Here is a 16,036-nt window from a genome sequence, read left to right as displayed (position 1 = left end):
CGATTTAATGTCAGAAAGTTCCACCAGTACTGGCTTTATAGCTTTTTGTAGTGTTTGCTCCAGTATCTTTGTGAGGAATGATTTTGAGATGGGTGATGGGTCTCTGGATTCCAATGTGTCTCCTTGAGAGCTGTCTGCATCTGTGTCCTCCTCCTCTTCAGCGCATGTAGCTGCCGCTGCCATCTTAGTGCCTACACCGGGTGAAGGGAGCGCTTTTTTCTTGAGGAAGCGTTGCATTGTCTGTTGCCTTTTTTGGGTTCTTGGTGTATCGGGAGCATCAGAGCTCCTGTCTCTCCCATGTTTGACCATTTTGAAGTGGGTCACCGCTAATTAAATGGTTTAAATTGCTTGGGTGCGGAGGAGCCGAGTTCTCACACAGCCATTTGCAGTCCCGGCTAGGCTCCGGGCCCTTTTTTTAGGTTTTAAAACAGATTGTGAATACAGCTAGATATCTTCTGTCGTTTTGGGTTGACAGAACAAATAGGTCACTGTCTCTTTAAATCGGAAAGTTCAGAGAAAGCAATACCTATGCATCTTTTGGTTTTTCAGATTTGTTAATAATCGGATCTCTCCTGCGGAGTAAGATGGCAGATCTCCACGTTGTCCAGGTAGGCGCTATCTGTATCCTGAGATGCGGTGCTTGTGGTAGAGGGGGTTGTATGAGGTGACCTTAGGCTCTGTTTATGTGGGACTACTTCAGCGCAGCTTATATTGTATTTATACTTCAGAGACAGTGTGTGGCTGCAGAGTGTTGCGACCGATCCTCTTATGTCAGCACTGCTAAGAAAACAGCTTCCTTGATCGTTAAGCAGGGCACCCGCTGACAGGTCTGTATTTGATTTTAACTTTTATCTAGGGGTTGCTGATAAATTAGGGAACTAGCAGTATCGTCACTATTCTTAGACCTAAGATGGCGCCGGCTCTGCCCAGCAGTCAGCGTTATGATGATGTTAAGGTGGATGCTGTTAATATGACTCTGTTGTACAGCTTTAAGGGGGGTAAGAGCCGCATAGATATATGATTATTTGCGCTCCTGATCCTGTCAAGGCTCGGATCGTTCTTACTGTTTAGATGTAGCTTGTGATTCCAGTCTGGAGCGGTCTTCTCTGTGTCCCAAAATGGCGCTGGGTAATGAAGGCAGCCTCCAGTATAACGATTAGGATAACCGCTGGAGTCGGGTCTTTTTCTATTTTTCTATCTTTTTCTATTTCTAACACATAGATGGGAATTTATCATTCCTCTCATACCAATTTCCTAACTTTTAAACACCATTACTCCTAAATTTAGCTGCAACTGCCATTTCTATGCCGCCTTCACCACTTTCCTGAGAAGTGGCATTCCTGAGCAGGGGCATTACAAAGGTGGGTAGGGCTCTGGCCAGCGGACTCAGCAAATTTATCTTCAGTATATGTCTAAACTATGATGAGGACTGGGGATTTCGTATAATGTGGTCTATTATAAATTCCCCCTAAGAACCAACTTGTCACATACTTCTTAAGATATCCAACCCCTTGAAATTGCCAGATAATTTTATTTCACTGACAGTAGTTCTAACTGTATAGCTAAACAGCACACACATAGATCTTTAACATGATGGATTGCTGTACAGTATAAAATAAAATCTTGTTACAATATTTCACGAAAGTTTTTATAAGCGTCTGGTTGAGTTGTTTTTCCAGAATCCAATATTCAGATGTGTGTCTGTGACAGTCTGCATATTTTGCCTGCTTTAAGTAATAGAAAAAGGTCTTTCACACACTAACAAGGATGGGAGCTTATGCAGAGTGATTAATTTAAGTCAGATTGGGAGAAGGAAAGCATTTGTTTGCAGGCTACACTGAATCCTGGGTATAAAGTGGATATGGCCGCTGATCTCCTGAGTCTTTTTTATGTTCTCCAGAGTTTACCAGCTTTAGAAATCCATATTCGATATGGGTACAAAAATGAACTGACTGTATACAGCCAAGAGACATATTGGATACATTTGTTGTGGTGCATTCGTGCATCAGCAATAGTGGGGCAGGTTTACGAAGCTAAACACGCCACAATTCTGCCTTAATTTGCACCAAAAAACTAGAGAATATGCCATGTCCTAGATTAGAGTAGAGCGAAGTGAAACAAATTTAATTTGATCGAAATTTCAGGAAAAATTTGATTCACCATGAACTCGCGCTTCATGGTAACTAAAGTTGAGCAAACCTGTCTTTTGGCAGATTTGTGTTCAGGTTCAGGGTTTAAGTGAATTATGTAATGGATTCCATTCAAGTCAATTACTTAATTCAACGTCGGCGTGCCACATAAAACAAGTGTGTGGCCAGCTCCGAGGGTTCTGTTCTGCTGGCCATACACTTGTATTATGACGGCATGCAAAATGGAATGCCTCTAAAGGCATTCCGTTTGGCATACCAGCATTGAATTATGTTATGGATTCCGTGAGAACGGTATACATTACTTAATACACTTAAACCCCCTGAACTCGAACCTGCCAAAAGGCAGGTTCGCTCAACTCTAATGGTAACAAATAGTTTTTTTTCCTAAAATGGCGGCTACATGTGTTGCAAAGTGAAGGTAAGAAGCCCGGAAATGTGATATGACCCATAATGCAATGCAGCCTCCAAATCAGCAGATAGTCATTCCATGTGATGTCACAGCCTTATAAAAAGCTTCATGCTGCCAGGGACGCTAGGGACAGTGGTTAACAAATCTTTTAATTGTAGAATATTGGATAGGGACAGTGTAGGGAGAGTTTTTACACACTGTATGGAGGGCATAGGGAGACTGCAGGGACAGTGCAGGTTCTGTATAATTGCCCTGTGCATCTTGTTCATCTTTTGCGCCATTCATTCTTAACATGTCCTGTTATACATAGACTTACTGTTCATCAGAATCATTGTCAACAGGCGGTATACATAGATACGTTTTTTATAGTTTATCTGCTGCACTATTCATACTTAATCTGTTACATTACTGATTCACTTACTGTACACTGTGGCCGACAGACAGTTGCCTGGGGACTCAAAAGGAATGGGCAGTGGCAAACCTGTTGTAGCCAGCCCAAGTAGCAGCAGAAGAAGGGGTGGTGGTGGTAGCAGCAGCCACAACAACATGCCAGAGCTGTCACTGTCATCCTCTGGTCGTGTTTTGACCAACAATCCAGCTGTACTGGAATGGTTGACTCTCTCTTCAACATCATCTCAGGTGACAACAGAAACACACAGCAAGGAATCAGTGGGTTCCTCTCACACCACACTTAGTTGGCAGCTCCTTCTGCTCGAAAATTAATGCATGCCGTCGGCTCTGTTCCACTTTTAAGTAAGGACTGTCAGCAGCTACAGGCCAGCACAGACTTGGAAGAGAGGTCCGCTGCGTCCTCCCTTGGGCGTGCAACTAGTGATGATGACAGTGGGGTGTGAACACATGTTGCGAGCTGTCAGGGACAAGGCCATGAGACTGGTAAGAGTGACATAAGTGATGACCAGACAGTAGTGGATGATGATGTAGCCGATCGCATGTGGGAGCTTGATGAAGAGAGGGAATCATCATCATCATCATCATCAGGGGTGAGGGCGGCAGGATGTTGCTGAGCCAGCAGTGGGAGATCTGGAGCCAAATGTGCCTGGGGTAGACCATCTGATACTCAGGAGCCTACCTATCAGGAAACAAGTTGCAGTGCACAGGTTCATACAGGCAGCGGCAGGCAGCACGGAGTGGTGGGGGTAAAATGCCATACTCTGCAGTGTGGGAATTTTTTTATCAAGTCACTGGAGGACGTTAGCGTGGTGGTATGCAGGATATGTGGGTAGAAGGTAAAGCACAGTCAGGGAGCTAATGTTGGCACCACGGCCCCACATCAACACATGGAGCATCACCTGTGGCCTGTGCAAACTGTCGTACTAATGTAGTGGTACAGCATGAAGCAGCAACCGCTGCATCTCCCAGCAGCCTGCATGCCTTCTCCAGCAGTCAGGGCTCCTCAACCGCAGCTGTCGTTCCTTCCCTTCGTCTATTGCTCTTGATGCTCCTCCCCATCATGTTTTGCCAGCAATGGATCACCAAGGCGATTGCAAAGAGACAAAATGATGCATGCACTCATCGAACAGCATAGAAGCTGAACATGCACCTGGCCAACTTACTGGTACTACAGTCCCTCCCTTTCCTTTCCAGTCTTTGAGCCTGTCGGCATCTGGTACAGTTCATGCCAGTGCTGACATGTGAAACTGTAACTATGGTCAATTTATGTCCTTTAAAGCCCACTGGGAAAATTTGGTTCCTGCCCAGGTACACCAGCAACTTGGCCAGGTGATGGCAATGTCACCTCCGCATTGTAATCATAGCATTTCTGTGGCAATGTCCTCCTCTGTCTCCTCATCTTCCACTGAAGGCACAGTTCAGAGTGGTCCTCCAGCATACCCACCTATGCAAAACATGGCGTTGTCACACGGTTCAGCTTTGGCGAACAGAGTCACACTGGGGAGGAACTGCTCGGCGTCATCAACCAAGAAATCGAATCCTGGCTGTCTCCTCTCCAACTGGAGATAGGAACTATGGTCACCGATAATGGGAAGAACATTCTGTCTACACTGCGTCAGGGAGGACCGACCAATGCGCCCTGCATGCCGCATGTCTTCAGGAGCCAGGTAACGACCAGATTGAAGTCTTCCATCCAACTGCAAGACATCATGAAAATGTCAAGGAAACTGTTCATGCATTTCAGGACTCTCACCATGCAAAATACGTCCTCCTTGAGCTGCAGAGGCAGAATGGTGTTCTGCTACATCGCCTCACAAGCGGCATTTCCACACGGTGGAACTCCAAGCTCCACATGTTGGACCAACTGTATGAGCAGAGGAAACCAGTGACCGATTTCTTGATGATGCAGATGGACAGGACTACTACCCGGTGTAACTTTGACGTTAGACAGTGGCAGCTCATGCATGACACCTGCCATTTGAACAAGCCCTTTGAGGAGACCACTTTATTTGTCATTCGCCAGTACTATGGGATGATTTATGTCATTCCAGTCCTTCATGTCCTGGAGGGGATGCTGATAAATCTGACTGGTGAGGGGAGGGGAGACATGGTGCCTATATCTTACAGCCACTTGAGCCCTGTGGAGGCTGAACTGGCACAGGATGGGGAGGACAAAAAAGCCCAGGAATTCTATACAGAACTAAGTGGTTTATCTGCCCAAGTGACAGGAGAGGAGCAGGGAGCTAGAGGGTGATGACAACACAGGTGACCACAACAGACCATGACAGTATGCAGTGGAGATGGAGGCAGGGAGTCCCTCCAAGTCCCTTGCGCAAATGGCCAGATATATGCTGAGTTCAGGGGCGGACACAGACAGCAGAGGGTCCCTGTGCAAAGAATGAGCCTGGGCCCCCTCCCCTCCAAGCCAAGTTCGCAACATAACCAATTCCGTCCTAACAATACTTATAGCAATACAAAACATACAGTTTAAGACTACTTTCACACCTGCAGCACTACGCTCTGGCCACCTGATCTGGCAAAGAATGCAAGGAATTGGCTGGACACAAACTCAGGCATGCAGCAGTTGGTGTCCTGCTGATTCTCTGCATTTTTGCCAGATTGTGGCCAGACCTCTGCCAGACCCCATTATAGTTAATGGGGCCGGTGGACATTCTGTTTGCATTCAGCAGTGCTGGAGCATTCCGGCAGGCTGTTCTCTGCTGGAAGAGCCTACCAGAATCACTAACTCAGATGTGAAGGTAGCTTAATACAGGTCCACATCCAGACGTCTTCTTTGATGTAGATGTTCTCTGTCCTCATCTTCTCCTTTCAGACAACACCGCCATGATGATTGTTTTCATTCATCTCTTCTCTCTGCAGGGTTTGACAGACAGACATCCTAGTTTTCCATCACCCTCCCACATGATCAACACCCCTAGTTACACACAGATAGTTCCCCTTCAATAATTATTAACACACAGTGTCCTAAAAATAACTGTGCCCAGGAAACAGTGTGCCAGACACTAAAAGCGTAAACATAATGTTCCCCAAAAATAATTGTGCTAAGCTGATACAGTGACAGGGTGCCCACTAGTGATGATTGAGCACCAAAATGCTAGGGTGCTCTGGCCGAACACATCGGGATGCTCGGGTGCTCTAGTGAGCACCATAGAAGAGAATAATGGAGAATAATGGAAGTCAATGGGAGAACCCGAGCATTAAACCAGGCACCCCCTGCTCTGTAGAGGGGAGGGTGCCTGGTTCATAGGAAAAGGTCAGAAATAGATGGAAACGCCACCGAAATGGTGCGGGAACATGGGGAGGATGTCTCAATGCATCTTGGACTTCCAGGTCGCTGCTGGGAACCATGTTGTCCAAGTAGTACACCACTTTTACAGACTGACAATAATATGCACAAAACCAAAAAACGAAAAAATATTTTAGAGAAAAAATTGTTAAGAAACATTCTTTCCTGTATATTTACTTGTATATAAAGTGCAAGTGCTGCCAAAAATTAAAAGGAAGAGATTCTCTGATACAACCTGTATATCACATAATGGAGGGCCTCATTCACATTGTGGTACAATAGTTCAGGTAGTCGGACTCCTACACTCAAAAAGCATATGCACTAAGTGAAAGGGCTGCCAAAAATCACAAGGAACCGGCACTCCAAAACTCCTTGTTACACATAAAAGAGGGCATCATACACAACCATGAAAAATGATGATTGATGGCCTGCTGGTGACCCTCAAAAACATTTGGAGCAAGGGCCTGCTGATCTGACCATCTAAAACATTAGGGGCGAGGGCCTGTTGCCGCTTTGGTGACTCTAGATAGGGACGTGCAATCGCCCAGAGGTTATGACGGCAACGATCTATTCGGATGTCTGCTCTATCAACTTTCGATGTTCTTTTCTGCGCCTACCATGGTGATCACGGGTAACAGGCAATCAGGGTTCGATGCCGGAGAGGGAGTCTGAGAAAGGGCTACCACATCCAAGGGAAATCAATGGCTGAAATGTGATTGGCTTTTGTTGCCTTGCCCCTTTTTTTTCCTAATTGTGTACCATCCAGAGAGGGTGGGTCAAGTTATTAAAGCACAAGCATCCAAGGAAGGCAGCAGGCACGCAGCAATTACCCACTCCCGACTCGGGAGGTAGTGACGATAAATAACAATACAGCACTCCTAAGCGGTCCTGTTATTGGAATGAGTACACTTTCCGTTAACGAGGATCTATTGGAAAGCAAGTCTGGTGCCAGCAGCCAACTTGCCCCGGCCTCCACAACGTTCACCCAGTGTGCCATCATGGTGAGGGTTGTGTTGACCAGACTCTTGGCTACTGAGACTGGACTTGTAGGTGAGGGCCTTCTGCCGCTTTGTTGACTCTAGATAACTTCTAGGCTATTGCATGTCCCCGTGACGGCAACGATCCATTCGGATGTCTGCCCTATCAACTTTCGATGTTCTTTTCTGCGCCTTCCATGATGATCACGGGTAACGGGCAATCAGGGTTCGATGCCGGAGTGGGAGCCTGAGAAAAGGGCTACCACATCCAAGGGAAATCTGATTGGCTGTTGTTACCTTGCCCTTTTCTTTTACTAATTGTGTACCATCCAGAGAGGGTGGGTCAAGTTATTAAAGCACAAGCATCCAAGGAAGGCAGCAGGCACGAGGTAATTACCCACAACCAGTAATCCGTGTTGTCTAAAATGCGTATAACGCATGGGTCGTGGGAAAGGCAGCCTAACATGAAGTCAGCCATGTGTGCCAGAGTACCAACAGGCAAGACTTCACTGTTGTCATCAGAAGGTGAGATGACCCTGTAAAAGATTTTAAGTGAGGGCCTGCAGTTGACTGACCCTGTAAAATATTATATGAAAGGGCCTGCAGTTGAGCTGACCCTGTAAAAGATTGTAGGTGAGGGCCTGCAGTTGAGCTGACCCTGTAAAAAATTGTAGGTGAGGGCGTGCAGTTGAGCAGACCCTGTAAAACAGGCATGCTCAACCTGCGGCCCTCCAGCTGTTGCAAAACTACAACTCCCAGCATGCCTGAACAGCCTACAGCTCTCAGCCTACAGCAGGGAATTTTGGGAGTTGTAGTTTTACAACAGCTGGAGAGCCACAGGTTGAGCATGCCTGCTGTAAAACATTATATGTGAGGGCCTGCAGGTGAGCTGACCCTGTAAAACATTATATACGAGGACCTGCAGTTGAGCTGACCCTGTAAAACATATGCGAGGGGCTGCAGTTGAAATGACCCTGTAAAAAATGATATGCGAGGGCATATTGTCGTGGAAATTTTTATTAGCATAGGATGACTATAGTGGACTTTCTCTTTAGCTTAGGAATGTTATGTAGGTTTATTTGTATATGCCTCCCTGTGTAAGGACTGACTGGATTACGGTTATAAAGGAGCGTCATCGGGTCACGACGTTACAAGGGAAATTCTATAGATCAGCACTCGGGTTCCTACTCCCCCATGTGAAAGCCGCCACCGTTGGTTTGAGGGGGATCTAATGGCTGCTGGCTCTGAGAGCAATGTTCCTAGTGAAAGCTACTACCAGGTCCTCATCAGCAACGGTGGGGTATAGCACACTGATGCTGATCTCATTGAAACATGGGGGCCCCAACATGCTGAGAAACATTGGTTGGTGGGACTGGTGTCCATGTGAATGCTATATCACTGTGGCAAAACCAACCTCGCCACTGGGTTTTGGAGAGGACTGGCTGCTGGCCTCTTGCCCCTGGATTATGGGCCATATACTAACTTTTAAACCCCTGAACCTATTCAAGTGAATTTTGGATAGGTTTGTTATATGTATGGCCAATGTAAATTCACAAAGTTGTAACAATTTATAATAAGTGTAACTTGTCAGCTTGGGAGGAAAATGCTGGGTGTGTTTCTATTGTGCCATTGTCCCATTGTGTGTTTAAATGGTGATGTCTGTTCTGTTGTCCTCACATGTGTATTGGCGATCTCCCTTTGTCCTCAGAGATAATTGGATTGCTCCTCAGGTTGTCTCCGGGACAGAGAGGAGGAGACCATGATGCATTGTGGGGATATGTTGTATTTGTCCTATGTCACAGTCTTCATTCTGGTCCTCTGGGGGTGTGAACGATTGGTTGCTGTAGTTACATTGTATGTGTTGTAAATTACTGATTGGTTGTATTTCAAACCCCTGTGGGCAGTACTATGTTTGTGGTTTATGAATAAAAGAGGCTGTACGTGAAGTACAGTCAGACCACTGCTTGACCCTCAACACGGAGCCTTGTCTCGTTATTGGGGGGATTCACTGTATGCTGCTAGAAGACCGATTGCCAGAAGTGTAAGCTGATTCCTGTTCGTCTGCTAGCAGCTATTCGTGAGGTTCCAGTTTGGAGTGCTACTTTGTATCCAGTTCGGGAGTTTGGTGTATCCTGCAGTAGCTGTGCCTGTCTCTCAGAAAGGGGCTTATCGCCTAAACGGATTTTAACCCCTTGTCTGCTGAAACGGTCCGTTACATTGGTGGCAGCGGTGGGATTGTTCCTACAGCCAGAAGGACAGCTACAGGAAACACCATTTTTGTGGATTCTACAATTTAAGGACAACGCATGTCCCAGTACAGCGTCCCTGACAGCAGCAGGATGGAACCAGCAGTGTTATACGAGGAGGAGGACCTGGATGGCCGGGATGCATTAAGGAAAGGCATCTGGTACCAGGCCCTGGATAATCTACAATACCAGCGGGGTGAGAGTCTCCCCAGTGAAGAGCAGCGGTTGCAGAAGCAAGTGGCCCTGCGGATGCCCTTCCTGGGAGAGCAGCCCCTGGAGGAATGGGTGAAGGAACTAGAGCACCGGGTATGGCAGGAGCTATGGCTGGAGGATGCCTACCAGGCGCTTTGGTGGTATATGGCACAGTATATACCCTGGACAGCCGAACATGACAAGCCAGAGGGAGAGGAGTTTTATGGTCCTGGCTTGTTATGGGAGTCCTTTGCCGAGCCTGACTTCGGGAGCCCTGCACAGTCCAGACTTCAGGACATTTTCTATGAGAGGGAGGCTAGGCACGAGTGGGATGACCCCCATGAGGTAGAGAAAGACCTGGCTCACCTAGCAACCCTGGAGTGGGAACTGGAGCAGGACTACCGAGATCTCTTCCACTCCATTGAGAGGGCTCAGCAGGACGGTAAGGTGACAGACGCAGATCCAGACCCATTCAGCTGGGCAGATATTGTAGAGTGTTACTGGGGAGGACCCCAGGTGGCCGGTAGAGATGGGACCGAGGTCTCTCCACCGGTCCTGCAGGGAATTGGGAGCCCAGTCTCCATTCCCCAGTGGCAGTGTGAAGTGCAGGGAGAGGAGAGCAGCGCCCTCCCTCCCCAGCGGCAGGCTGAGGTACAGGGGGGCAGAGGTAGTTGTTCCTGCCCCCCAGCAGCAGAGTGATATGTCGGGAAGGCAGTGTGAAATGCAGGGAGAGGAGAGCAGCGTCCTCCCTCCCCAGCGGCAGGCTGAGTTACAGGGGGCAGAGGTAGTTGTTCCTACCCCCCAGCAGCAGAGTGATATGCCGGGAAGGCAGTGTGAAATGCAGGGAGAGGAGAGCAGCGTCCTCCCTGCCCAGCGGCAGGCTGAGTTACAGGGGGCAGAGGTAGTTGTTCCTGCCCCCCAGCAGCAGCATGATTTTTTGGGAATTGGGAGCCCAGTCTCCATTCCCCAGCGGCAGGCGGAGTTACAGGGGGCAGAGACAGTCGGTCCTGTTCCCCAGCGGCAGAGTGTCCAGCAGGGAATAGAGAGCCCAGTCTCCTTTCCCCAGCAGCAGGACACTGTATTGGGAGCAGAGACGGTCGGTCGCCCTCCCCAGCGGCTGGAAGTATGTATGGGAGAGGAGCTCGTTACCCCCTCTCCCCAGCGGCAGCTTAACGCACCAGGGGGAGACAGTAAGCCCCACAACAGTGCAGATGGGACCGTGGTACAGGGGGTAGAGACAGTCGGTCTCCCCCTCCAACAACCAGGCTCCAACCAGGCTTCTTCCGTGGTAGCGCTGGCACCAGGGCAGAGTACCGCTGATCCCTGCCCACAAAGCAACCTCCACTCCAAGCCAGGGAGCAACACAGAGACCGGGAGTACCAGCTTCCAACATAACCTTGGTGGACTCACTGGACAGAGACAGGCTACTAAATTCAACAGGTCCAGTATTGGGTTGTGGGTGGGCTGCCAGACTAACTCAGGTACCGACCGGCGTGAGGTCAGGTATCTGGTTAGTCTTCCCTAGGGGGGGGAGATGTGTGGCAAAACCAACCTCGCCACTGGGTTTTGGAGAGGACTGGCTGCTGGCCTCTTGCCCCTGGATTATGGGCCATATACTAACTTTTAAACCCCTGAACCTATTCAAGTGAATTTTGGATAGGTTTGTCCCAAAGTTATACTGTTTAAATTGATGTAAGTTATATGTATGGCCAATGTAAATTCACAAAGTTGTAACAATTTATAATAAGTGTAACTTGTCAGCTTGGGAGGAAAATGCTGGGTGTGTTTCTATTGTGCCATTGTCCCATTGTGTGTTTAAATGGTGATGTCTGTTCTGTTGTCCTCACATGTGTATTGGCGATCTCCCTTTGTCCTCAGAGATAATTGGATTGCTCCTCAGGTTGTCTCCGGGACAGAGAGGAGGAGACCATGATGCATTGTGGGGATATGTTGTATTTGTCCTATGTCACAGTCTTCATTCTGGTCCTCTGGGGGTGTGAACGATTGGTTGCTGTAGTTACATTGTATGTGTTGTAAATTACTGATTGGTTGTATTTCAAACCCCTGTGGGCAGTACTATGTTTGTGGTTTATGAATAAAAGAGGCTGTACGTGAAGTACAGTCAGACCACTGCTTGACCCTCAACACGGAGCCTTGTCTCGTTATTGGGGGGATTCACTGTATGCTGCTAGAAGACCGATTGCCAGAAGTGTAAGCTGATTCCTGTTCATCTGCTAGCAGCTATTCGTGAGGTTCCAGTTTGGAGTGCTATTTTGTATCCAGTTCGGGAGTTTGGTGTATCCTGCAGTAGCTGTGCCTGTCTCTCAGAAAGGGGCTTATCGCCTAAACGGATTTTAACCCCTTGTCTGCTGAAACGGTCCGTTACAATCACCTTTCTTGGTCGACCCGGTTTTAAAAGGCCTTCCTCAGGGACTGATCCCCCCTTTCAGAACCATGTCTAACAGAGGTTCACTTTGGGTCAGTAGGATATTTGTACCGGATTAAATGGATGTTGTCCAATTAGGGTCATATCTGTTTAACTAAAAGGCTGATTAATTTGGAACCATTTGCACATGTTCTGGGTGTGGTAGTGGATTGTGAGCATGTTTGAGCTCCACCCACCGCCATTCTCAGGAAATGTGCAAATGTGTACCTTCCAGTTCTGAAATGTATTCCTATTGGTCAAGGCATGAGGTGAATTGTACCTGCCTATCTGTAATATTATTGGGCCATGGATGGCGGGGTTAGCCCAGTAAAAGGTCTAACATATGTTAACAGACACACAGAATTTCTTGGACACTAAGCAGATTGTACGCGAGTCTTCTTTCATCGGTGCTGGTTGCTTACACTTGCAAGTCTCCATATATCTAAAGCGTGGGGGAAGGTAGCCATTTCTGTTACACTGTATTGTCCATCCATGTGCTGGTAAGATCCTTTCCTTCTTTTTTTTTTATTTTAGTGGCTGGAAGCGTGGGGGAAGGTAGACATTTATGCTACACTGTATTGTCCATGTGTTTGTAAGATCCATTACTTTGTTTCAGTGGCTGGAAGCGTGGGGGAGGGGAACCATTTTTGGTCACATTGTCGTTAGGATCAATTTAGATTTGGGAAAACCATCCACCCGATCTGAATTAAAAAACAGGATAAAAATCCATTTTAAATTGAATGTCACATTTTTTAACCGTTTATTTCCCCAATTTTAGTTGTTTTTTTTGTGTCTGGTTAAGTGAGTAGCCGCCATTTTAGGGCAGACCATGTGGGGCTGTTGTTGCTTTGTCCCTCATGTGGCCTGGTGGAGCAAGCAAAGCTTTGTTTGAATCCAGGGAGCGGGAATAACGGTGTGGGCTCACTTCCTACAACTTTTTTTACTTTTTAGTCATTTTTATGCAGTGAATTCCTTTTAATTTTGATTTAAATTTTTTTTGTGATTTTTACTTTTATCTGTTTTTCCTTATTTTTGTGTTTATCAAATTTTCTGACATCTTTAATGCGAAAATTTTAATTGAGAAGGCTACATTGTAGGCTACATTTTAAGAGAAGCAATAGGCCGCTCTGAGTGCACAAGATTTCTAGCTGTACCGTGAGAAGGAGCCGGGCGGTCCTAAACTTTTGATCAGCTGAAAAACAGGGTGTTTCAGTTTATTCGTTGTTTTCATTAAATTGAATGCTCAAAAAATGTTTTGTCTCACTCCCATTTCTTCTTGTTGCATGTTTGAAGCTCTACTTGGAACCTTGTTAAGATCCAGCCATGCTAAATATGATTTTTTGCCATTTTTCAAGTGGTCTTAAAATTTTGATCGGGACTGTATATCCAAAGAATAGGCAGCACTCCAAATGTGATAAAAGGTGATGACCCGTTTATTCCCAGGCAATGTTTCATCCCACTCGATGGGGCCTTTGTCAAGCAATACAATGGTGTCACACATGGGTATATATACCCGAATCAAGTCATGTGAAGTCCCTATCTAACCTTTCTAATTCGCCTCTCCCCCTATCTGACCACAACTACTCACCTTCTCTTTATTGGTCTCTTCTGCTGCTCCCCCGGTCCACACACTAGCACACCCCCGCAGGAACCTTAAACATCTCGACTTTCGCTTGCTTTTTGACTCTTCTCCCACTCTCTACCATCTGTTTCCTCCAAGACCCAGATGCTGCCACCACCCTATATAACACCACAATAAGTACAGCTCTGGACACTGTTGCCCCCCTCACACACAACAAAACCCAAAAAATTAACAGACAACCCTGGCACACCAACCTGACCAAAAAAACTCAGACAAGCTTCCAGGGCTGCTTAGCGGCGATGGAAGAAATCCCATTCTAAAGATCATTTCACCGCATACAAGCAATCCCTCCTCATATTCAAATCCTCTTTCGCTGATGCAAAACAGGCCTACTTCTCATCTCTCATATCTTCCTTGTCCCACAGCCCTAAACAACTTTTTAACACTTTTAACTCCCTTCTCCGTCCCCCAGCGCCCCCACCCTCTCCTCTCTTCTCAGCTGAGGACTTTGCCAAATACTTCAAACAAAAGATAGTCAACATCAGAGAAAGCTTCACTACACAGTCCCGACAGACCCTCTAACACAACTGCTCGGTCCTCTTCTCCCAAAACCCGCTTCTCCACCATTACAGAAGAAAAACTCTCCACTCTACTCTCCAGATCTCATCTGACCACCTGTGCACTTGACCCAATCCCATCCCACCTCCTCCTTAACCTCACCACAGTGCTTATCCCAGCCCTAACTCATCTCTTCAACCTATCACTAACCTCTGGTGTCTTCCCCTCTGCTTTTAAACATGCTACCATCACACCCATCCTCAAAAAGCCTTCACCTGACCCATCTTCTTTGTCCAGTGATCGCCCCATATCACTTCTTCCGTATGCCTCAGAGCTACTTGAACAACGTGTCCATTCTGAACTGTCCTCTCACCTCTCCTCCTGCTCCCTCTTTGACCGCCTACAATTTGGCTTCCGACCCCACCACTCGATTGAGACTGCCCTTACCAAAGTCACCAATGACCTACTAACAGCCAAAACCAAGAAACAATACTCTGTCCTCCTTCTCCTTGACCTGTCCTCTGCCTTCGACACTGTTGACCACTTCCTTCTGTTGCAAACTCTCTCATCTCTTGGCATCACTGACCTGGCCCTCTCCTGGATCACATCATACCTCACAGACCGGACGTTTAGCGTCTCCCACTCCCACACCACCTCCTCGTCTCATGTCTAATTCCCTCTCTATAGGTGTCCCGCAAGGCTCTGTCCTAGGACACCTGCTCTTCTCTATCTACACTTTTGGCCTGGGACAGCTCAGAGTCCCATGGCTTTCAGTATCACTCTTATGCTGACGACACACAAATCTACCTCTCTGGTCCAGACATCACCACCTTACTATCAAGAATCCCATAATGTCTATCTTCTATATCATCCTTCTTCGCCTTTCGCTTTCTAAAACTTAACATGGAGAATCATCTTTCCCCATCTTGCTCAACTTCCCCAACAGACCTATCTATCACAATCAATGGCTGCACACTCTCCCCGGTCAACCAAGTCCGCTGCCTTGGAGTGACCTTGGATTCCGCCCTTTCCTTCCGACCGCACATCCAGGCCCTTTCCACCACCTGCCGCCTCCAACTCAAAAACATCTCCCGCATCCGCGCTTTTCTTAACTTTGAATCAGCGAAAATGCTTGTACATGCCCTCATCATCTCCCGCCTAGACTACTTCAACACTCTCCTCTGTGGCCTTCCATCTAGCACTCTCGCACCCCTCCAATCTATCCTTAACTCTGCTGCCCGACTAATCCACCTCTCAGCCTGTTACTCCTCTGCCTCTCCTCTCTGCCAATCCCTTTACTGGCTCCCCATTGCCCAGCGAATTCACTTCAAAGTACTAACAAATACATGCAATGCCGTCCATAACCTGTCCCCTCCCTACATCTCAGAGCTACTTTCCCAATACATCCCCACACACACTCTCCGATCCTCACAAGACCTCCTTCTCTCCTCTCCTCTTATCGCCTCTTCCCACAATAGACTCCAAGATTTCTCCCGTGCATCCCCCATACTCTGGAACTCGCTACCCCAACATATCAGACTCTCCTCTACAGTGAAATCCTTGATAAGAAACCTGAAAACCCACCTCTTCAGACAGGCCTACAACCAGTGACCCTGCTGCCTCTATACCACCATGACCAACTTTACCCTCTCCTACTGTGTCCTTCTCCCATACCATGTAGATTGTAAGCCCTCTCTCCTTCTGTGCCAGTTTGTAATTCGTCTTGTTTAGGATTAGTGCAATTGTCTGTATTATGTATGTATACCTCTTCTCATATGT

The sequence above is a fragment of the Bufo bufo genome, chromosome 1 (genome assembly GCF_905171765.1).
Source record: "Bufo bufo chromosome 1, aBufBuf1.1, whole genome shotgun sequence".
In the NCBI taxonomy this organism is placed as follows: Eukaryota; Metazoa; Chordata; class Amphibia; order Anura; family Bufonidae; genus Bufo; species Bufo bufo.
The sequence above is the reverse complement of the archived record's forward strand: the minus strand, read 5'-3'. Positions refer to the sequence as shown.